Consider the following 25,067-nt stretch of genomic DNA (forward strand, 5'->3'; position numbering starts at 1 on the left):
AAAATGGGCATAACTTCTTCGTCCGAACTCCGAATGAGGTGAAACGAAGTGCGTTAGGTAGCTAACTCAAAGGGCTTTCCATGGATATGTTATGTGCCACCCAATTATTTGTGTGCTAGGATATATGACCCTCCAAAGTAGACCCTTGAAAAAGGCTTCACTTGGAAATTTCGGATTTTGATACGGTTGCTCTAAAATTTGGGTTAGACCCATTTCCCACTCAATTTGACCCCCTAAACAAGAATATAAAGTTGGATTTTCGAAAAACAAAACATATTTTTTTGATATAGCTAAACAAGTATCGAGTAACTTCCGAAGCACATTTTTAAGAACCTTTTGGGTCATTTCAGAAATACCCCAATCTTCAATATGAATGACGTGTTTTATAATCATTTTAGAGAAGTTATAAACATTTTCACTTGTATTATATCCTGGAAAATGTTGAAATTCAACACGTGTTCTTATCAGCAGAGTCTCATAATATTTCCGAGTTTTGTATGACTCACCCGGGAAATAAAGCCCATTAACTAAATACCTCTGGAATATCTTCCAAGGTTCTTCTCTTCTCTGTATGTCAGGGTTCTCTAAGAGAAATATCATTTCTCTTTTTTCTACCTTTTCATATGTTTTGATATCATCAACTTCTTCTTTGGCGATTGAAGCAAAAGAATCACCCTGTTTTTGAGTTATAAACTCCTGTAGTTTAGCATATAATGGATCATTTTCTGAAATATCTTCCAAATGTATTGATGATGAAGCTTTTTCTTGTGCTCTAGAGTTTAAGTTATATAAACTCATTCCTCCTTTTTGTATAATTGGAGTACTAGATGATGAAGATCCGTATGATGATCTTGATGAACTTGGGGATGATCTTCCCCTTTCGCGAGTATAACTGCCTTTTCCTCTAGCCTTGGTTATCCAAGGAGGATCCATCTTGCAAACATAGCATTTAGTTTTAAGCATTCAAGAGGTTATATTTTTAATCATTCAAGAGGTTATAAACTTCATCACAATAAAATCTTTCATAAAGCTCTTGTTCAATCATGTAATAATTGACAATATCAATTACCATTCCGTCTATAATTTTCCATAAAATAAGTTCCTTTAAAACTCTAATAAGAGGAACTGCCTTCAAAATCGTAACCAAATCTTTATCAGGAAAGAAGTCAAGAAAACCCATCAGAAGAAAGATATTCCCTTGATAAGAAGTCTGGGAGGGAGTTATCACTTCCCATTTTATAATGTATTACGAAATCAAAAGGGGCTAATTGTGTCTGCCACCTAGCAAAAATTAGCTTAGACGCATCATGTTTAAAATCTTTATCAAACATATACTTGACTGACTGAGCATCAGTTTTTATCAAAAAATTTTGATTATATAAATCATCTTGGAATTTTAAAACGCACTTAACGATAGTTAACATTTCATGAGCTACCGTCCAGATTTTAAATCAATTTTGAAAAGATATTAGCACAATATAATCTGGTTAATAAATCCCTTTTGTTTGGAATAGGATACCTAATCCATTTTAAAAATTTATTTAAAGGTTTATAATTTATAACTAACCTGGGAACACCTCGTTCTTTTTCTGCTGCGTTATTAACATAAAAAGCAGTACACGACCATGGTGATTTGGAAGGCTTTATCAACCCCTTTTGTAATAAATTATCAATTTCTTTTTTGCAGAATTCAACCAATTCGGTATTCATCTGACAAGGACATGATTTGGTAGGGATATTTTCCTCAGAGAAATCATCTTCATATGGAAGAGTTACAATATGCTTCTTCCGATTCCAAAAAGCACTAGGATGACAGGCACAAATATCAATGGCCATTTTTTCAGAAATGAGTTTAATTTTTTCCTGTACTTTAGCAGATTTTAAAGTATCGAATATATTCATACTAAATATCTCAAGCTGTAAATAATCAACATGCTTTTGTTTCATTTCAATTAGAGCATTAATATCTCTAGAAATAGGTTCGGTGATAAAAGTATAACTAATATCTTGATTTTTATAAGTAGCAGAAATTCCTTTAGCATTTATATTAGTAAAAGGATAAATTGCATTTATAAAAGTATTTCCTAGAATAATAGGAGGGTATAACTGATTTTTTACTAAGAAAAAGAAGTGAGGAATACAAACTTTATTCTGGCAAATACGAGTATTAGATAATTTATACTTTATATCTAAAGCATGACCAGATGCAGATTTAACCATATGAGTTGTTTTTTCAAAATATTTAGTAGGTACAAGACCTTATTGAATGCAACTCACATCAGCGCCACTATCAATCATAGCAATGTTAGTTATAGAAAAAACATTATCAATTAATATAGTACATTTAACATACCATTTATGAACTGTAACAATTTGCATCATTCTTAAAAACATATTTTATTTTGGATCAATATTCAAAGTGTTGGCAAAAATATTTTCTTCAGCAGCAGATTCATCAACCTTATTTTTTCCTTTGCTATTAGCAGACTCAATCTGAGTAAGACGGTGATCACAAATAATATGATTTTGTTTAAGAAATTTAATTTCTTCCTTCAAATGTTCAATTTCTCCTTTTAAATCATCAAAAGAGGTATCACGAATAACCATGGTTTGTTTAGAAGAAAGTCTATTATGAACTTCAGACAAGGAGTAAGGAGCAGAATAATTAAAATCATTTTTAACCTTTCTATCACTAGGAATAATAGTTGAAGAGCTAGTTTTACTAGCAGCCAATTGAATGATTTTTTCACGAAGAGTATTATCGGTAACTTCCTTTAGAAGTTCTATCACATTGTCTGTAGTGATAGTAAACATATTCATGTCTTCGAACTGAGATTGTAGCTTGTAGAATTCATCATGTTCGCAGTGACAACTATCACCATGACGTTTGCAAGCATCATTCGAATTTTGTTGAACCTTACTAGATGACTCAGGTTGCTCATCTTCTGTTGCGTAACTTGCTTCAGAATCATCATAATCTGATTCGGAACCAGAAGTATATAGAAAACTATAAATCTTCTCTTGAATATCATCATCAAGTTCTATAGTCTTAAGCTTTTCTAGCTTACAATTTGGAGTTATATGCCAAAATTTTCCACATTTATAACACTTAATCTTATCAAGATTTCGCCTGGACCTATTTCTGGTAAATCTATGAGATTTACGATGAGCCCTACGCTCATCTCTTTCTTCTCTAGTCCTTCTTCTAGATCTTCTTTTCTTATGATGAGATCTATGATATTCTGATTTAGAAGTTTCTCGGTGGGTGCTTTTTGAAGCATCCGGTAAATCGAATTGAGTACAAAAATCTCCTAATTGAGACTTTTCTCTAAGCTTATCCATCTTAAGCTGTCTTGAGAGTTTTAATCATTGCACAAATTTATGCCTTCTTGCGTACAAGCCCCAATAAGCTTTCCATAAGTGAAATCACTATAGGGAATAATTCCTTGTGGATTTCTAAGAGTCTTTTTTACTCTTTCTGCAAATAAAGAAGGTAAGCCATCAATAAATTTGGCTTTCCAGAATTCTAAACCATTTTCGGGAAGTTCCATTACCCGACTTAAATAAGGGTCTTTATACCATCTAAACTCACCTAAATGTCTACATCTAAGACCATTTAGTAGAGATCTAATGGTTTCATATTGATTGGTAAATCTACCACTAAAATGTTCAAGAATAGTCAGAATAAATGTATACACAGCGTCTTCTCTATTTTGAACAAGGGCAAAGCCTAAATTGATTAATTATTGTTGCTCTGGCATCAGAGGGCATATAATTATCCCACCATCCTCTTTTCATATGTTTTGATATCATCAACTTCTTCTTTGGCGATTGAAACAAAAGTATCACCCTGCTTTTGAGTTATAAACTCCTGTAGTTTAGCATATAATGGATCACTTTCTGGAATATCTTCCAGATGTATTGATGATGAAGCTTTTTCTTGTGCTCTAGAGTTTAAGGTATATAAACTCATTCCTCCCTTTTGTATAATTGGAGTACTAGATGATGAAGATCCGTATGATGATCTTGATGAACTTGGGGATGATCTTCCCCTTCCGCGAGTATAACTGCCTTTTCCTCTAGCCTTGGTTATCCAAGGAGGATCCATCTTGCAAACATAGCATTTAGTTTTAATCATTCAAGAGGTTATATTTTTAATCATTCAAGAGGTTATAAACTTCATCACAATAAAATCTTTCATAAAGCTCTTGTTCAATCATGTAATTATTGACAATATCAATTACCATTCCGTCTATAATTTTCCATAAAATAAGTTCCTTTAAATCTCTAATAAGAGGAACTGCCTTCAAAATCGTAACCAAAATAATAATAATAATAATAATAATAATAATAATAATAATAATAATAATAATTTTTTAATAATAATAATAATTTTTTAAAATGTAGTTTAAAAAATATGATGAAGGCCCTCTTTTTACAGCCAACAAAGGGTAGTGTATGAAAAACTGCTCATGGTGCCTTATCAAAAAGAAGTCACAACCCTTCAGAAAGGTCAGAACTCATCGGAAAAGTCGTAACTCTTTGTAAAAGTCGCAACCCTTTGAAAAAGTCACGATGAAGAAAGGCCTTGTTATCATCTTGATCGACGTAAGGCGCATAGCGGTGTAGAGTCCAACTAAGACTTCCATGAAAGGTCTCATTCATCTTGATTGATGAGTTTCTTACTGACCGCTAAACCTTCTCTACTTTTGAAGATAGACTGGAAGTCAGAGACTCCATTTTTTAGGAACTCTTCAGAAAAGTCACAATCCTATAGAAAAGTCACAACCCTTCAAAAATGTCACAACTCATCAGAAAAGTTATAACTCTTCGAAAATGTCACAACCCTTCAATGTGAAAAGTTGTATGCCTTTAATATAATATAATACACGTAAATAAATATAATACAATATAAAATATAGAAGATATACTTCATTTGGTGTTTTAAGTTGGGGGTATTATAATAATTTAACATTTAAGTTATTAATTCATTCTTTTAAGGTAGTATAGATAAAAAAAAAAAGATAGATATAGATTGGTCTAATTTTAATTTTATATGAAAATTTTAAAAATAAAGAAGACTTTTAATTTAAGGATCATATGTAGAATATATAAAAATGTCTTTTAACTTTGTAGTCTTAAAGATGTGTCCCCACCCCCAAGGAAAAAAGAACATTCTATATAAAACTAAATAAAAATAAAAGTACAACAAATAAATTGAAAATGAAAGAGTACTTATTAAATGTAGTTTGGATTCTTCAAAAAAGTTATTGATCAAATACTTTTTCTCCAACAGTTCGAGACTTTTCAGATTATGAACACCAAGTTGTAGTTTGTGCAACGAACAATCATTGAACTTCTTGTCAGGAAGAGTTGCTGCAAAAGTATATTTTATGGCTATGAAAATGAGTGCGTATATTAATTATCACGATACTCTTCTCGTTTGAAGTTGAGTTATTTCATTCTCCTGTTTTCATCAATTTTTATTGATCTATCTAATTTACCAACAAAAAAATATATTGTAATTGCATAATCGAACAACTCTCACCATCTTTGTTGTTTTAAGTAGAAGAATAGAAAACTTACAAAATTCGTAGTTTAAAAGTGTGAGAAACCTCCTCTATTTATAGACAACAAAGGATAGTATGAAAAAGGTGCTTATCACGTCTTTTCAGATTAGTCACAATCCTTCAGAAAAATCACAACTTTTCAGAAATGTTATAACTCATCGAAAAAGTCACAACTCTAAAAAAAAGACACAACCTTTTGGAAAAGTCACTACCCATCAATGTGAAAAGGTGTCTGCATTTAATATAATATAGTGTATATAAATATAATATTAAATATAGAATATATAATGAGTTGGGTGTCTTAAGTTGGGGGTATTATAGTAATTTAACATTAAAGTTAGGGAGTTCGTGCTTTTAAGGTAGTATAGAAGATAGATAGATAGATAGATAATATTAATCTTTTTTTCAAAATGCATTTCATGAAGTTCATAGTAATTTTGTACTTTTAGTTTTTATGATTAATTTAATTAAAATATACAAAATAAAAAATATATAAATCAATTATTTTTTATAATATTAGTTAAGAACATATGTTTATTAATTAACATATTTTCAAAAGACAATATATATCTTAAATATTCAATTTATTATCATTTCAAAATGCTCTTATTTGTTTCATATAAATTTTTAATTTTAAATAATTAATTTAAAAATTTAATATAATTGTATGATTACACTTGTGCAACCAAGCAGTACACTTGTCAGTGTAGCAAATAAACAGGTCAGTGTAATTATTAGACTGATAATTACTACCCTAGTAATTACAACAATTTCAATTACCCGGTGACTTTCCAAACATAAGTGATCTTGGTGTCTAGAGATGGTCATTTGGTAGCTTCTGATTTTTCTTTGGGAATCTTTTTTAGAGATATTTTTAAAAATATAGTAGATTTTTTAGGTGTCAGCAGACAGATTTTTGGAATAAAAAGAAAATGGAAAAAATGTTTGTGGTGTTGAGAGAGTTGTAGTTTAATTTTCTCCAAGATCTGTGAATATTTTGTGATAGGAAGAACAAACACATCCTCAAAAATTAGGAAAATCTTTTTGCAAGGGTTGAAAAAGTTATCCACAAGCAAAATACTAATTAAAGAGATATGGAAAAGGAGACAAGTGGACTTGTTTGGACAATATTACGTAGATGTAATAAAGTTATAATGAGTTAGAAAGAATATGAAACATTAATAAAGAGGTTAACAGCTCATGTTGTCTACAAATTCCTAGTAAAAGACAATGTACGTTATTTCATGTTGCACTTGTTGAATACAAACGAAAGAGACATTCCCTATATATGCTGATATATTGCAAATCTAACTCTCTACATATTAGGTAGGTTTGTTGTTAGATTAGTCTATAGATTCTCCCTTTTCACTAATACTAATTAGTACTATGCTTAATCACCTAGGACAACAACTAACATTAATGACGATGGAAACATATTTCTGATTCTATGCAATAATTTATGGAATCAAGGGATGTGATCTAATGTTAAACCTGGTTTAAAAATTTTGAGTTTGAGTAATGGGGATGAATTCGGAAGCGCTACAACTTGTTGAGATGTGACAAATAATAGAGATAGTAAACCTCGACAGTGCTATTAAAAAGGTCATTAGAGTCCACGCACCTAATTGCATCTTAAAGTGAGATTAGACTTGTTAAGTTCTCAATAATTCTATTGTTTTGTCAACGTGAAGAAAAGCACATATTTTCTAAACTTTCTTTGTTGTAGAACTTGAGAAAACAATATAATCCAAAATCTTGCTTGTACTAGATGATCTTAAATAGAAACAAAAAGAAGAGTTGACATTACTTTATATCAAATCAAACTTGAGATTTTATAGTAATGATCATGAGCTAAGACAGGATTACAATTAAGATCTTATATAGCAGAAATGGAATTTGGCGGTACCTTAATCTTGTAGGCTTGAATGAAGGCACGAATCTTCTTAAAAGATATAAGGCCACTCAGAAGATGCCACGTTACAACATTTAAAATGTGAAAAAAACCAAAATTGGAGAATATTGGTTAGATATCAACTCTTGACTTTGGTTAGAATAGCGCATGGCATTTTCATGTTAACCTCTTCTTTTCCTTTCTCCTTTCTTTATGTAGAGTCAATATATGCGGATCTACTTAGAATACATTTTTCAAAAGATTTTATGTTGCAAAATTTCTTCTTAACCTTCGATAACATCAAGCTAATCTGGCATGTATCTAACATATTATTGATTTAAGATTATATGTATCTATTTTTTATCAGTCTAATTGTGTATGTATTTGACTAAATATAGACATGTATCTAAATAAGAGTTCATGAATTTGAATTAAAAAAATCTAAACTTAGCTAAATCGCAAAAAAAGAAGGATTTTATTTTGCATCCTATGATCAGGATATGATAAATGAAAAGATGAGAAATAATAAAAAATCTACTAACCAACCATATCTTGGGAAGGCGATGTGTATTTTCAAGTGTTAAGAAATAAAATAAGTAGCTATGTTAATGGTTTAGGACTTGGTCCAACTTCTTCAGCTCTATGGGGTATTAGATTTTTCGTAAAAAATATTATTGTAGAGGATTCATCTAATGATGTTGTATAAAGGTTGGAATATGAGATTACTGTGTTCAAGGAGAAACAAAATCAAGAAATGAATTTGATGAAACAAAATCACAATAAGCTACAATCAGTATTACTCCAAATGAGACAATTCATGTAAGAATATGCTCCTAAATGAATCAATGCCACAAGATATCAATGGCACCTCAATGAACAAGTAACTCGATTACAAGTTGTAGTCATTTGTAATAAGCTTTTAATTCTATCAAAGTATTGTTAACTAACATGTTAGTATTTATCAACTTACCAACCCCAACACTGGACAAGAACAAGTACCACAATCATAAAGGATACCTATTAGTGCTTAAATTACTCCACCTCATGGTACTACTTGTCTTTATCATTTGGCACCACTATTTGTGTTTTCCTGCTACGTAAAATTTTGTGGGTTTATGAATGAAACTGCTTATTTTGTATTTCTTAGTTTCTTGATTTAGTGAATTTTCTTACTTTGTTTAATGAATTAATTTTCAAATATAGTAAATATTGTGTTGAGCTATAGAATTTCCAGAGACAAAGAAACAACTCTCCCTGAATAGTTTCAGATCTAAGTATAGTTCACACCGATATATATCCAATAAAGCTTAAAGTATGAATACTTATAAGCATCAAATAAAACTCGAGCAATACGTCACTAATCCCTCTACCAATGGTGTCAAGGGTGCTTCATAGTTTGTATAGATGCTAAAGATTGTGCTATATAATGGACGGGTGTCTACCCGGTTGTTGTGCAGTGTGATTGTATTTGTGAATGACTTTACTGTGTTTGGTATGCATTTATATGCATGACATCTATTTTTGGAATGATTTGAGTTAGGAATGAGAAAACTATGTATTTGGGACTCTTAAACAGTTTTTGTCACCATTCATACTTACTTTGGGCACTCAGGGTACGTATTACTGGTTTTACTCGAGGACACTTAGAATTTTGAAGAAAACACATCTTTTTTTGAGATCTTAGTTTTTTAAAAGGAGATACTTACTTTAACTTTGTTTCACTTTCGACGTTTGAGTACTTCAAAAAAGGTACTAATTGTATAAGAGTTTTGGACACAGAGGGATATTGGTTTTAAACATGCAAATTTATGTGAGTTTTGTTGGAAGATAAGCTCGAGAAAGTATTTCAAGCGGCACAAAGGATTTATTTTGGTTTACTTTTACACTTTTAAGCTCGAGGAAGCACTTCAGTAAGATCGAGGAATAATGTCGCGTTATATTTCTTGCATTTCATCAGTTGTTAAGCTCAAACGCATTCTAAGCGGCTCGGGGAACTTTGCTGGGCTTTTACTTTTATCCATTAGCTATATGTGCATTGCATCACCTTGCATTATATATCTGATTGTGATTTACTTATTTTGGATGTTGAATGCTCTTTATTTTTATTATCTTCACATCTAAAGTGGCGCGTGTGATTCTAGTTAGTTATTAAATTGCTGTGCTATCACTATTAAGCCTATTTTATTTATATTATTTCTATATGAGCTCGATCAACCTATGATGCCTATTGAATACCCTATATTTTGGTACTCATATTATAATCCTACATCTTTTTCTAATTTAACTCCTAGTACAAGCACCCTTGCAGAGTTCGAATCTCTCATGGCCGTCGCGGTTGGATTGGGGTGAGCTCTTTGTGTCTAAAGATTTGTTTCTTTCCTTCTTTTTGTACTGTCTATGTAGTTGTATTTTGATTAGACAAATGTGATGTATATATCCTTTTTGTACTTAGACACTCTTAAACTAGTGACACCAGGTCTAGGGTTCAAAAATTCGTTGCTTCCAATTGCACACACAAGTGTACGTGGTCAAACAAGTAATATAGTAGCTATAAAAGAGTCGGATTATCGGACCCAAATGACTTGTCAATTAACTATTTTACTAAATTATACTAGTCTTATTATTTATTCAGGTGTGCCAAAAGAGTTTAATTTATATTTAACTACTAAGAATGCAAGAATGAAATAATAAACTTACTTACAATGAGTGAGATGATTCCAGGGCTACAACATACTTAAGGTTTCATGTATCACTCCTCATGTAATGAATTAACTACGGTTATCAAAATACTGATTTACAGAGTTGATTTTATGATCATAATCTCCCAACATCTAATTGCCTACTCCAATTGACTGTCTAACTACATCGTTGAGCGGGGATAGACAGACTCAATTGATGCACATTTATATTTCATCCCGTTTGGTAACCAAGCTTGGTGTTCGTCCGGGTGTGAATCCTGAGCATGAATCTGAACAAGTGATATGCAAGAGAGATAGAGCTCTTTGTATCCTTTGGTTTATCTACCTCTTCGTCTCCCGATTTCAAGAATAAACAATATGTTTATTTCTATGGTGATCAAGCATGAAATACTAAAACAAGAATACAAAAGTAATTTAAACGATAACCACTCATTAATTCAAAATAATCGTTCAACAATTATCCGTAGCCGCAGCCCCAGAACAAGGGTCTTTAGCTACTAATCTCTAAGAAAAGAAGAAGAAAATAACCCTAAAGAATATTGACAACTTTCCCTTACAAAGTATGATTGATTATATTCTCTGATAGTTATTCACATGGACAATTTATACAGATAGAAAATCCTATATAAAATAAATAAGTCCAAAACAAATTGGGAGACCAAAACCAAAAGGAATCCCTGTACTCCAACCGCCTCAACATAATTGCACGTGACAAGTGGCGTCATCTTTCACTTTGCCATTCGTAATTAGCAATTTGAAATCTGCAATATGCCGCTCTTATATATCATATATTATTATATTCAATTTAATCCATTAAAATGTCTGCTTAATTTTATTCTATCTTTAATTCGTTTTAGCTCCAAACTTTTTTGACTTTACACCAATTTATTCCTAAAAATAAAATACACTATTAAGCACAATCCATAAAATTCATGCTCAAAAAAGACAAATTCAAATAATAAATGTGAGGCATGATTAAAAAAATATATATTTGGCCTCACATCAGTTTCTATATATAATTTTGTCTCTTAACCTTCTTTAAGATCAATGTCGTTAATGGAGAGGCAATCAAAGAAAATACTTCAACAAACCTTCTATAGTAACCAGCCAAACCCAAGAAACTTCGAATATCCAAAGGGGGTAGAGGTCTTGGCCAACTCTTGACCGCGTCTATTTTCTTAGGATCTACCTCAATACCCTTACCGAAAATAATGTGACCAAGAAAATCCATGGATCTTAACCAGAACTCACATTTACTAAATTTTGCAGAGAGTTATTGGTCCTTGAGAACTTGCAACACAATCTTCAAATGATCGTTATGTTCATCTTCACTCCCTGAGTACTCAAGATGTCATCAATAAACACAATCACAAACTTATCAAGTTATTGTCTAAACACCCTACTCATCAAATTCATAAATGCGGCAGGAGCATTAGTCAAACCAATAGGCATTTCGAAAAACTCATAGTGATCATAGTGAGTTCGAAAATTCATCTTCGGAATGTCATCTTCCTTCACCTTCAATTGGTGGTAGCCCGATCGAAGGTCGATCTTAGAAAAGTAACTTTGTCCTTACAGTTGATCAAACAAATAATCTATCCTTGGGAGAGGATATTTGTTCTTAATGGTAACCTTGTTCAATTGTCGGTAGTCAACACACATATGAAGTGAACCATCTGTATTTCAAACAAACAAAAATGGAGCACCCACAAAGAGATACTCGGTCAGATGAAATCCTTATCCAACAAATCTTTCAATTGCTCTTTTAACTCCGTAAGTTTTGCCGGAGCCATATGATATGGAGGAATAGAGATAGGTTGTGTATTCGAGAGAAGGTCAATACAGAAGTCTATTTTCCTTGTGGGAGGAAAATTTGGTAAATCATTGGGGAATAGTTCTGGAAACTCATTAACAAGGGGGACCTTATCAAGAGTAGGGGTTTTGGAATCTATATCCCTAACCCGAACAAGGTGATGTATGCAACCCTTAGAAATCATTTTCCTAGCTTTAACACAAGAGACAAGCTGACCTTTAGGCATAAAATTTCCTTCTTTCCGGTCTGGATGGTTTCTTTTGGAAACTGAAACTTCACTACTCATGTTCTATAGTAAATAAAATCATAATATGAATGCACTCCATCCATACCAAGAATAACATCGAAATCTAACATATCAATCTCTACAAGATCAACATCAGTGACTCTATGAGACAAGGAGATGGGACACTTTATATAGACTCTCTTAGCTACAATAGATTCACCAATAAAAGTAGAGATGGAAAAAGGGTCTAACAACATATTCGGAAGAATATCAAACCTCATAGCCACATATGGTGTCACAAAATACAAGGTAGCACCGGGATCAATCAAATCATAAATATTAAGGTGGAAGACTTTCAACATACCAGTAACCACATCAAAAGAACCCTTTTGCTGATGATGAATTTGAGGTGCATAGATTTTTTTGCTTTTTTCTTCCACTAGAACCAGAAGAAGAGTAAGGTTTAGCCAGTCGATGATTATCTCCTTCATTCTTAGCAACTAAGGGACAATCCCTTTTATTATGATCCATCTTTCCAAACCCAAAACATGCATTAGAACCAGGTAGGCATTTACCCTCAAGCTTCCTTCCACACCTAGCAGAAGTAGACAATGAAGAACCACCATCATTTCCTGTAACACCTCGAATTTGAGAAAACAGAAAAAAATTACAGCTTTTGGTGCAAGAACCACGGAAGCCACCGAGGGTCCGTGGTCTGACACATGGTCCATAGGTGGGGTCCGTCATTGAGGACCAAATATTTATGGTCTTTGACCTCACCCACAGTCGACCAGTACAGTCCGTGGTTGGACCTATGAACCGTAGGTGAGGGTCAGCAGCCAGTTAGAGGGAAATTGTTGTTGGGTCAACTTCAAATGGTCATAACCCTTAGCAAAAAATGAATTAGGTGTACCACGACCTACTAAAAAATAGATAATTGAATTCTCTTTCCAACTCCACCGAGTTTGCTAAAATCCCATCTCCGAGTAAAAAGTTATGCTCGTTTTAGTGAAGCTCTGTCGCGCAAACTTGACCTACGACCCAAACTACGGTTGGTAGGTTGACCTACGGCCTGTAGGTCCCTCTGTGGGTGGCCATCGGCAACTTTTAAGTTAGGGTCATTTAGGTCTTTTTCCTATGCGTTGGACACTTAAACTTCGTCGTTTTTCGCCTAAACTACGATGTTTTACTCAGAATAAATATAATAACTTAGTCAGACATACCCAAAACCTTTATTTACCAAAAATTCATCAAACCTAGAACAAAAGAGGAAAAAAGAGGTGACCCAAATCCTTCCAAGAATGCAACAAGTTTTCTTCAGTTTCAGCCCCAAAATCGAAAGATTTCTCTGTCAATTTCGTCACCAGGTACGTGGGATTTCACTAGTGGGTTCCTTTCACCCATTAGGTCCCTAGAATTTAGTCAGATTCTTGATTCTCAACATCATGTTTAGAGCTAGGGTTTTTTGAATCTTAGAAATTGTTGTGAGTTAGTTGTTAGAATATTCCAAATCAGATTATCAAGTTTCCGTTGAATAATTGCTTAGTTCTTGCTTGAAACTCAGAACCCTAGTTGTGTAGATTCTTTTAGTTCATGAATCACACTTGCGAGGTCAGTTTATTCAGTTATACATGATCTAGTTAAAAATGTTTCATTATCAGTACATTAATGTTGCATTTTAAATTAGTCTGTTAGTATTTTGAGCTATCAAGTATTACACAAATTCAGTCATAATGTGTTATTTACATAATCAGTTGGGAGTAGACTTAATATCGATTTGGACTAGGGTCAGTCACCCTCATAGTCCCAGAACTACGTGCCCCGAAGGTAAGTCCCCTCTGTGGGCATTATACTTAGTGATCATGCCAGTCATGCCTCTATATCCTTGGCAAGGTATATTGGGTCCTCTCGAATGGGCGTATACATCGGACTCCACATTTAGCTCATGTGGTTTTATGTCGATTATTAGTAGCTCCCACAGTCAGATTCTAGTGCATTGACCAGGTTATGTCAATATTCAATTTCAGCATGTCATGTACTTGGTCATTGCATTCAGTTAGATCAGTACTCAGTATTTCTATCATGTTCAGATTATGTCATTGCTTTATTGATTTGTTCAATTATATGCTTTATTAAGCTTTATTCCATCCTGCATGCTCAGTACCTTTCAAGTATTGACTCATACTCTGTGCTACATCTTCTCGTGATGTAGGTTTAGGCCCTCAGCATTCAGATCACGCATAGATTGGTTCCCCATCTCCAATTCAGCAACATCAGTGGTGCGTCCTTATTCTTCGAGGATGATGACATGTTATCTTTCCATTTTCAGTCTTTTAGTGTAGCGACCCTAAAAATAGATAGGTGAAACTAGAGCCTAACGTATGAATTTTTAAAGTTAAAGCATAAAATGGAGTTATGAAATTTTCAAAAAAAAAAATTGGACTTTGCGTTAGTTTTATTTGGTTGGTCCATGTAGGCAAGGGGCATTTTCGTAAATATTAATTTTAGTTAAATTAAGAAGTGGGTACATTTTATTTTATTTCTAATAACTATATATGGTATCAAAACTTTTAAAAAGGTATTGTTCTAATTCATCCTTCAGAAAAAAAAGGTTCTCTCTAGAAACCATCGAAGGTCAAGGTCAAGTTGGAGCTAGGGTTGAAGATTTCGAGTTTTTTCTTCTTCAATTTTTGTGGGTTTTCAACTTAGAGGTATGGTGACCCTTGATCCTTGATCAATCTTTCTTTCAAGGAGTCCAATCAAAAGAGTTTCAAAAAAAAAAATGTTTCAAAGAACAAAAATCTCAAATTCTAATCTAAGCATGGGTTCATTGGTAAAACGTTTTCTAAGCCATTCTATTGATGAATTAATGTTTGATTAATGTTTTAAAGATGATTTCATATGGAATTCCTTGAAGAACCCATGATTTCCCTAAACTCCTAAATTTGCTTATGAAGTGGGTCTTTTTCTATAAATTCAAAGTTGATGGAATTAGGTGTAAAGTGAATTGTATTGATATCTCTTGGGTTGTTTAATGTTTATTCATGATTAATTGTTAATAAGGGTGGTAAGACTTATGGGTGAAATATTGGTGATTATTTGGATTTTGGTGATTTTGGCTATGGCTTTGGATTATGGTAAGAAAGCTTGAACTCTCTTTATTAAATTGATTGTTGTTGGTAGGTTGAATCCACCTTTGGTGGAAGTGTTATATCGTATTCTTGTGTGGTATTATTGTGAATTGTAGCCATGAAGGCATTGGTGAAGTTGTTGTATAATATTGGAATATCGTATTATTGTAAATTGAGGCCATGAAGGACATTAGATGAGTGCTATTATAGTGTTGTATTATTATACACATATGAAGCTATATGTAAAGTTTGTGTGAAGCTATAATGTGAAGATGTTCTAATGGTATTAATGTGATATTGTATAAAGTGTTAGTATGCAAATGAGAAATCATGTTTCTCTTGAAATGATGATATGTGGTGATGATGGACTATGATGAGTCTTTGTAAGATGATGTTGTAGCTCATATGCTAGACTTGAGTATCTTGTCTTGTGTCAGGAAAGCTTGATTTTATATATGAATGTTTGGTTGGGCTATGACTTACTAATAGAGCTTTTCCTATAAATGCTAAATGAGGAATTCTAGGCCAAGACTTGAATTGGTAGACTTTAGACTAGTGCATTTTCATGAGTCTAGCTTTTCTAAGTAAATGTATAACCTTGAAGGATGGGCCTTCGGGTGATATTCCCTTCTTGAGTGAAATGATAGACTTAGAGATGGATGGAGCCGGAATGACATGAGAATCCTTATCTAAGAAAGTCAAATGAGCTATCCCTATGAACCTAGATTGGCTATGACTAAGAAATGGGGCCTTTCTTGGAAAGAGGTACTATGAGTTGGTTGAACTAGAAAAGGAACCCTCTCTAGTACATATGTGATTGAATACTCTATGGAAACCAAGGCTAAGCACCGAGTGGATGTGGTTAGGATGGTGGCCTAGTTGAGCATGAGATTAGGCACAATGAACATCCTTGGACATCTCTTAAACCATGTGCCAACATGGGTTGCTTTTAGTTTGCCCTTGGCAAGTAGAACAACCTCCACGGAGTAGGATAGACTCCGGATTCCATACCTTGCTAATGTGGTCTATGTCGGTTAAGGCCTATTTCCATCATATGGGATGTGCACTCTAGTATTGGATAGGTTCTACAACGTGTAGTTAGTAGTATGGGATGTTATCTACACATGACACGAGTAGGCTTAAAAGATGCTAAAGTGAGTTCCCTAAGCCTTAGGGCTATTATGTGATTGTCCCGTATATGGTTGTGTGTCTCTTAAATGGTTTTATAAAGAATGTTGACTTAGTATGTTATAATGTAATGGAAAAAAAAAACCCTTGTCAATGGTAACTCTTAGGAACACTTAGGTGTATATGAAGAGGATGTATGGGCGGTCACTTCATTATTCACTTAAGTGTGGCTTATGGTGACTTGAGATAAAGACTTAGATGGTAAGGAAGGAATTACTTTGCTATCTTTTTTAAGTATTATACGCTTGTATTAATTGAGTTGTAAGTGATGTGAATATGGTCTTATTTGTGAATGGGGACTTGAAATGTGGGTTTATGCTTGTGGTTGTAAAGGTTTGTTAAAGCAGGTCTTAAAAGCATTTTTATTCCTTGTAAATGTCCGCGGTGCACGTTTTCTTGCATTGTCATCATACTTAGTACTTAATTGTGCTAATTCCAGATTTCTCTATTTTCTACAAGTGTAGGTTCCAGAAAGTGAGCGGGTTCTATAGTAAACTTGGAAATTGAAGTTCCTCCAAGATGTTGTGGTAAGTCCTCATATGTCGAGGGCAAGACTTTTCTATTCTAGTTTTATGATAAGGTTCTTGTAATAGACTTAATTGACTTCTTTTGATTGTAAAGGGCCGTCTCCCTAGTATGTTTTCACGTTTATGTCTAAGATGGCTAAGAGACTTAGTATTTCGCTTGTGTACTTTTGAATGATGTTTTTAAAAGTGATCTTTGAGTCTTATGGGATTTTATATAAAGAGTTTTTAATTCCGCACTATTTTACATATCAAATGTGATGAATGCTAAGGGCTTGTATTCGACCTCCGAGAGGTCGAATACGCATGTTACGACTTGGGGATGCTCTCGGGTCGTGACAAACTTGGTATCAGAGCATAAGATTTTGTGAAATGGTTCTTAGGTTCAAAGTCTCAAAAGCCACGTCAAGTAGAGTCTTGTTCATCGGTGTGAGTCACGACACATGTATGAGCGAGAGGCTATAGAATGGTAGAAGTTTCACTTCTTTCATTATTCTTGAAGTTGTGCCTTAGAGTTTGGTTTATAAGTGTCCTTTGCCTAATCCTTCTCTTGTGTTTATAGGAAATGAATACGAGGGCGAATCGAAGGAGAGAGGAAGATGAGTTAGGTGATGAGGGAGTTCGTCCTCAAGTTGTGCAAAATGGTCAAGGTGTGCAATGCAATCAAGTTCCTATAGGTGAGCAAGAGAATGAGGTTCCGGTGGTTCCCCCGGCCATGACTAATGGAGAGATTAGAGCGGCTTTTGTGACCCTATCCCAAGCCATGACGGCTCAAGCAAATAGAGATATGGGACCTAGGGTGAATGCTTATGAGAGTACGGTAGCCTCAAGGTTGAGAGACTTCGTGAGGATGAATCCTCCTATCTTTTTGGGCTCTAGAATTGGACAGGATCCCCAAGGATTCTTAGATGAGATTTACAAAATTGTGGATGCTATGGGAGTATCTTCTAGAGAGAAAGCGGAATTGGCTTCATACCAATTGAAGGAGGTGGCCCAAATTTGGTACACTCAATGGAAGGCAAATAGGCCGGAGGAAGCGGGTCCTATAGAATGAGAGAAGTTTAAGGAAGCATTCTTGGGTAAGTACTTTCCCTTAGAGACGAGGGAGTGCAAAATTGATGAGTTCATTAATCTTAGGCAAGGTAATATGAGTGTGGAGGAGTATGCTTTGAAGTTCTCTATGTTGTCTAGGTATGCTCCATCTTTGGTGTCTAACTCTAGAAAGGAGATGAGTAGGTTTGTTACCGGTGTATCCGACTTGGTGAAAGAAGAGTGTCGTACGGCAATGTTCCATGGTGACATGAACATCTCTAGGCTTGTTGTGTATGCTCAATCTATTGAGGAGTCCAAGATGACTAGGGTGAGGAAAGACTTGAAAAAGGGTAGGTATGAGGATCAAGGACAACCTAGGTTTAAGAAGAGGGCTCCAAATCAAGATTTTTCAAGTTCTCCCAAGATAAACCAAGAGAAAGGTGGGGGATCTCAATTTGTTAAGCCTACTTGTCCCACTTGTGGAAAAAAACATTTTAGGAAATGTCTAGCCGGTACTAATGGGTGCTATGGTTGTGGAAAGAATGATCACAAGGTGAGAGATTGTCCTAATATTGTGGCTAAAGGAAGGAATGCTAGGCAAGCTCCTTATAGTGGTCCTAGTGTTGATGGTCAAGCAAGGAATCGTGTCTATGCTCTCCAAGCTAACAAGGAGGCAAATCCGGATGAAGGTGCCGGTAAGTCATAATTTCTAGTTTTGTGTTGGAATCCTTTTGTGTTGGTTCAGATGGGTATCTCCTAAGTGGGGGATCGTATGTTGAACGATGAGCTGAGGTGAGTTTGGAAATTCTTGTCTCTTTCTTCTATTCCTAATCAAGCTTGAGTCATAGAATTGTTGAAGCATGATGCATGGTTTTTGGAGTGTTGTGTGAAAAATGAGTTTCTGTATTTCTCCTTATAATGATGCATGATTTAAGTTGAATTCATCTTAAATGAGAAAATGAGTTTTCATAATGATGTCTCTCATGTTTATATGCATATAAGATGAGTTGCTAAAATATTTCTTGAGTTGACTAGTTGAGCATGCTTAAGTGTTTTCTTGATGTGGCATGATTGTGTTTTAATGAGATAATTGCATATTGTGTTATTAGATGTTGTTATGAGCATGAGGTGCTATGGAGAAGGAAGTTCCTCCAAATAAATGAGAAATGGAAAAGGTTTGAGGCATGTTGAGTTGTAGGTGTGATTCCTATTTCCATAAATATGAATGAAGTTGTGTTGTAATGACTTGTTATGTGGAGTTGATGGTTCCTCCTTGATGAATGTTTTTATATTGATATAGTATGATTGTTGTGGGCTGCTAGTTTTAAGTCATTACCCTTAATGTTTTGAAGTGTCATTCGAGGATGAATGTTTCCAAGTGGGGGATAATGTAGCGACCCTAAAAATAGATAGGTGAAACTAGAGCCTAACGTATGAATTTTTAAAGTTTAAGCATAAATTGGAGTTATGAAATTTTCAAAAAATAATTGGATTTTGCCTTAGTTTTATTTGGTAGGTCCATGTAGGCAAGGGGCGTTTTCGTAAATATTAATTTTAGTTAAATTATGAAGAGGGTATATTTTATTTTATTTCTTATAACTATATATGCTATTAAAACTTTTAAAGAGGAATTGTTCTAATTCATCTTTTAAAAAAAAAGGGTTCTCTCTAGAAACCATTGAAGGTCAAGGTCAAGTTGGAGCTAGGGTTGAAGATTTCGAGTTCTTTCTTCTTCAATTTTCGTGGGTTTTCAACTTAGAGGTATGGTGAACCCTAGATCCTTGATCAATCTTTCTTTCAAGGAGTCCAATCAAAAGAGTTTCAAAAAAACAAATGTTTCAAAGAACAAAAATCTCAAATTCTAATCTAAGCATGGGTTCATTGGCAAAACGTTTTCTAAGCCATTATATTGATGAATTAATGTTTGATTAATGTTTTAAAGATGATTTCATATGGAATTCCTTGAAGAACCCATGATTTCCCTAAACTCTTAAATTTGCTTATGAAGTGGGTCTTTTTCTATAAATTCAAAGTTGATGGAATTAGGTGTAAAGTGAATTGTATTGATATCTCTTGGGTTGTTTAATGTTTATTCATGATTAATTGTTAATAAGGGTGGTAATTCTTATGGGTGAAATATTGGTGATTGTTTGGATTTTGGTCATTTTGGCTATGGCTTTGGATTATGGTAAGCAAGCTTGAACTCTCTTTATTAAACTGATTGTTGTTGGTAGGTTGAATCCACCTTTGGTGGAAGTGTTATATCGTATTCTTGTGTGGTATTATTGTGAATTGTAGCCATGAAGGCATTGGTGAAGTTGTTGTATAATATTGGAATATCGTATTATTGTAAATTGATGCCATGAAGCACATTATATGAGTGCTATTATAGTGTTGTATTATTTTACACATATGAAGCTATATGTAAAGTCTGTGTGAAGCTATAATGTGAAGATGTTCTAATGGTGTTAATGTGATATTGTATAAAGTGTTAGTATGCAAATGAGAAATCATGTTTCTCTTGAAATGATGATATGTGGTGATGATGGACTATGATGAGTCTTTGTAAGATGATGTTGTAGCTCATATGCTAGACTTGAGTATCTTGTCTTGTGTCATGAAAGCTTGATTTTATATATGAATGTTTGGTTGGGCTATGACTTAGTAATGGAGTTTTACCCATAAATGCTAAAAGAGGAATTCTAGGCCAAGACTTGAATTGGTAGACTTAAAACTAGTGCATTTTCATGAGTCTAGTTTTCCTACGTAAATGTATAATCTTGAAAGATGGGCCTTAGGGTGATAATCCCTTCTTGAGTGAAATGATAAAGTTTGAGGTGGATGGAGCCGGAATGGCATGAGAATCCTTATCTAAGAAAGTCAAATGAGCTATCCCTATGAACCTAGATTGGCTATGACTAAGAAATGGGGCCTTTCTTGGGAAGAGGTACTATGAGTTGGTTGAACTAGAAAAGGAACCTCTCTAGTACATATGTGATTGAATACTCTATGGAAACCAAGGCTAAGCACCGAGTGGATGTGGTTAGGATGGTGGCCTAGTTGAGCATGAGATTAGGCACAATGAACATCCTTGGACATCTCTTAAACCATGTGCCAACATGGGTTGCTTTTAGTTCTACCCTTGGCAAATAGAACAACCTCCACGGAGTAGGATAGACTCTGGATTCCATACCTTGCTAGTGTGGTCTATGTCGGTTAAGGCCAATTTCCATTTCCATCATATGGGATATGCACTCTAGTATTGGATAGGTTCTACAACGTGTAGGTAGTATGGGATGCTATCTACACATGGCACGAGTAGGCTTAAAAGATGCTAAAGTGAGTTCCCTAAGCCTTAGGGCTATTATGTGATTGTCCCATATATGGTTGTGTGTCTCTTAAATAGTTTTATAAAGAATGTTGACTTACTATGTTATAATGTAATGGAAAAAATAAACCCTTGTCTATGGTAACTCTTAGGAACACTTAGGTGTATATGAAGAGGTTGTATGGGCGGTAACTTCATTATTCACTTAAGTGTGGCTTAGGGTGACTTGACATAGAGACTTAGATGGTAAAGAAGGAATTACTTTGCTATCTTGTTTAGGTATTATACGCTTGTATTAATTGAGTTGTAAGTGATGTTAGTATGGTCTTATTTGTGAATGGTGACTTGAAATGTGGGTTTATTCTTGTGGTTGTAAAGGTTTGTTAAAGAAGGTCTTAAAAAGCATTTTTATTCCTTGTAAATGTCCGTGGTGCACGTTTTCTTGCATTGTCATCATACTTAGTACTTAATTGTGCTAATTCCATATTTCCCTATTTTCTCCAAGTGTAGGTTTCGGAAAGTAAGCGGGTTCTATAGTAAGCTTGGAACTTGATTTTGTTCCGAGATCTTGTGGTATGTCCTCATATGTCGAGGACAAGACTTTTCTACTCTAGTTTTATGATAAGGTTCTTGTAATAGACTTAATAGACTTCTTTTGATTGTAAAGGGCCGTGTCCCTAGTATGTTTTCACGTTTATGTCTAAGATGGCTAAGAGACTTAGTATTCCGCTTGTGTACTTTTGGATGATGTTTTTAAAAGTGACCTTTAAGTCTTATGGGCTTTTATTTAAAGAGTTTTTAATTCCGCACTATTTTACATATCTAATGTGATGAATGCTAAGGGATTGTATGAGACCTCCGAGAGGTCGAATATGCATTTTACGACTTGGGGATACTCTCAGGTCGTGACAAACTTGGTATCAGAGCATAAGGTTTTGTGAAATGGTTCTTAGGTTCAAAGTCTCAAAAGCCACGTCTAGTAGAGTCTTGTTCATCGGTGTGAGTCGCGACACATCTATGAGCGAGAGGCTATAGGATGGTAGAAGTTTCACTTCTTTCACTATTCTTGAAGTTGTGCCTTAGAGTTTGGTTTATAAGTGTCCTTTTCCAAATCCTTCTCCTGTGTTTATAGGAAATGAATACGTGGGCGAATCGAAGGAGAGAGGAAGAGGAGTTAGGTGATGAGGGAGTTCGTCCTCAAGTTGTGCAAAGTGGTCAAGGTGTGCAATGCAATCAAGTTCCTATAGGTGAGCAAGAGAATGAGGTTTCGGTGGTTCCCCCGGCCATGATTAATGAAGAGATTAGAGCGGCTTTTGTGACCCTAGTCCAAGCCATGACGGTTCAAGCAAATAGAGATATGGGGCCTAGCATGAATGATTATGAGAGTACGATAGCCTCAAGGTTGAGAGACTTCGTGAGGATGAATCCTCCTATCTTTTTGGGCTCTAGAATTGGAGAAGATCCCCAAGGATTCTTGGATGAGATTTACAAAATTATGGATGCTATGGGAGTATCTTCTAGAGAGAAAGCGGAATTGGCTTCATACCAATTGAAGGAGGTGGCCCAAATATGGTACACTCAATGGAAGGAAAATAGGCCGGAGGAAGCGTGTCCTATAGAATGGGAGGAGTTTAAGGAAGCATTCTTGGGTAAGTACATTCCCCTAGAGATGAAGGAGTGCAAAATTGATGAGTTCATTAATCTTAAGTAAGGTAATATGAGTGTGTAGGAGTATGCTTTGAAGTTCTCTATGATGTCTAGGTATGCTCCATCTTTGGTGTCTAACTCTAGAGAGGAGATGAGTAGGTTTGTTACCGGTGTATCTGACTTGGTGAAAGAAGAGTGTCGTACGGCAATGCTCCATGGTGACATGAACATCTCTAGGCTTGTTGTGTATGCTCAATCTATTGAGGAGTCCAAGATGACTAGGGTGAGGAAAGACTTGAAAAAGGGTAGTTATTAGGATCAAGGACAACCTAGGTTTAAGAAGAGGGCTCCAAACCAAGATTTTTCAAGTGCTCCCAAGATTAACCAAGAGAAAGGTGGGGGATCTCAATTTGTTAAGCCGACTTGTCCCACTTGTGGAAAGAAGCATTTTGGGAAATGTCTAGCTGGTACTAATGGGTGCTATGGTTGTGGAAAGAATGATCACAAGGTGAGAGATTGTCCTAATATTGTGGCCAATGGAAGGAATGCTAGGCAAGCTCCTTATAGTGGTCCTAGTGTTGATGGTCAAGCAAGGAATCGTTTCTATGCTCTCCAAGCTAACAAGGAAGCTAATCCGGATGAAGGTGCCGGTAAGTCATAATTTCTAGTTTTGTGTTGGAATCCTTTTGTGTTGGTTTAGATGGGTTTCTCCTAAGTGGGGGATCGTATGTTGAATGATGAGCTGAGGTGAGTTTGAAATATGTTGTCTCTTTCTTCTATTCCTAATCAAGCTTGAGTCATAAAATTGTAGAAGCATGATGCATGGTTTTTGGAGTGTTGTGTGAAAAATGAGTTTCTGTATTTCTCCTTATAATGATGCATGCTTTAAGTTGAATTCTTGTTAAATGAGAAAATGAGTTTTCATAATGATGTCTCTCATGTTTATATGCATATAAGATGAGTTGCTAAAATATTTCATGAGTTGACTAGTTGAGCATGCTTAAGTGTTTTCTTGATGTGGCATGATTGTGTTTTAATGAGATAATTGCATATTGTGTTATTAGATGTTGTTATGAGCATGAGGTGCTATGGAGAAGGAAGTTCCTCCAAATAAATGAGAAATGGAAAAGGTTTGAGGCATGTTGAGTTGTAGGTGTGATTCCTATTTCCATAAATATGAATGAAGTTGTGTTGTAATGACTTGTTATGTGGAGTTGATGGTTCCTCCTTGATGAATGTTTTTATATTGATATAGTATGATTGTTGTGGGCTGCTAGTTTTAAGTCATTACCCTTAATGTTTTGAAGTGTCATTCGAGGATGAATGTTTCCAAGTGGGGGATAATGTAGCGACCCTAAAAATAGATAGGTGAAACTAGAGCCTAACGTATGAATTTTTAAAGTTTAAGCATAAATTGGAGTTATGAAATTTTCAAAAAATAATTGGATTTTGCCTTAGTTTTATTTGGTAGGTCCATGTAGGCAAGGGGCGTTTTCGTAAATATTAATTTTAGTTAAATTATGAAGAGGGTATATTTTATTTTATTTCTTATAACTATATATGCTATTAAAACTTTTAAAGAGGAATTGTTCTAATTCATCTTTTAAAAAAAAAGGGTTCTCTCTAGAAACCATTGAAGGTCAAGGTCAAGTTGGAGCTAGGGTTGAAGATTTCGAGTTCTTTCTTCTTCAATTTTCGTGGGTTTTCAACTTAGAGGTATGGTGAACCCTAGATCCTTGATCAATCTTTCTTTCAAGGAGTCCAATCAAAAGAGTTTCAAAAAAACAAATGTTTCAAAGAACAAAAATCTCAAATTCTAATCTAAGCATGGGTTCATTGGCAAAACGTTTTCTAAGCCATTATATTGATGAATTAATGTTTGATTAATGTTTTAAAGATGATTTCATATGGAATTCCTTGAAGAACCCATGATTTCCCTAAACTCTTAAATTTGCTTATGAAGTGGGTCTTTTTCTATAAATTCAAAGTTGATGGAATTAGGTGTAAAGTGAATTGTA

At 34.5% G+C, this 25,067-nt stretch overlaps 1 pseudogene; it reads left to right on the forward strand.

The window, feature by feature from the left end:
- LOC125877409 (uncharacterized) overlaps positions 1-18,096 on the forward strand; it is a 29,035-nt pseudogene extending 10,939 nt beyond the window's left edge.
- The last annotated feature ends 6,971 nt before the right edge of the window (positions 18,097-25,067 follow it).

Source organism: Solanum stenotomum, chromosome 9 (assembly GCF_019186545.1).
Source record: "Solanum stenotomum isolate F172 chromosome 9, ASM1918654v1, whole genome shotgun sequence".
Taxonomy (NCBI): domain Eukaryota; kingdom Viridiplantae; phylum Streptophyta; class Magnoliopsida; order Solanales; family Solanaceae; genus Solanum; species Solanum stenotomum.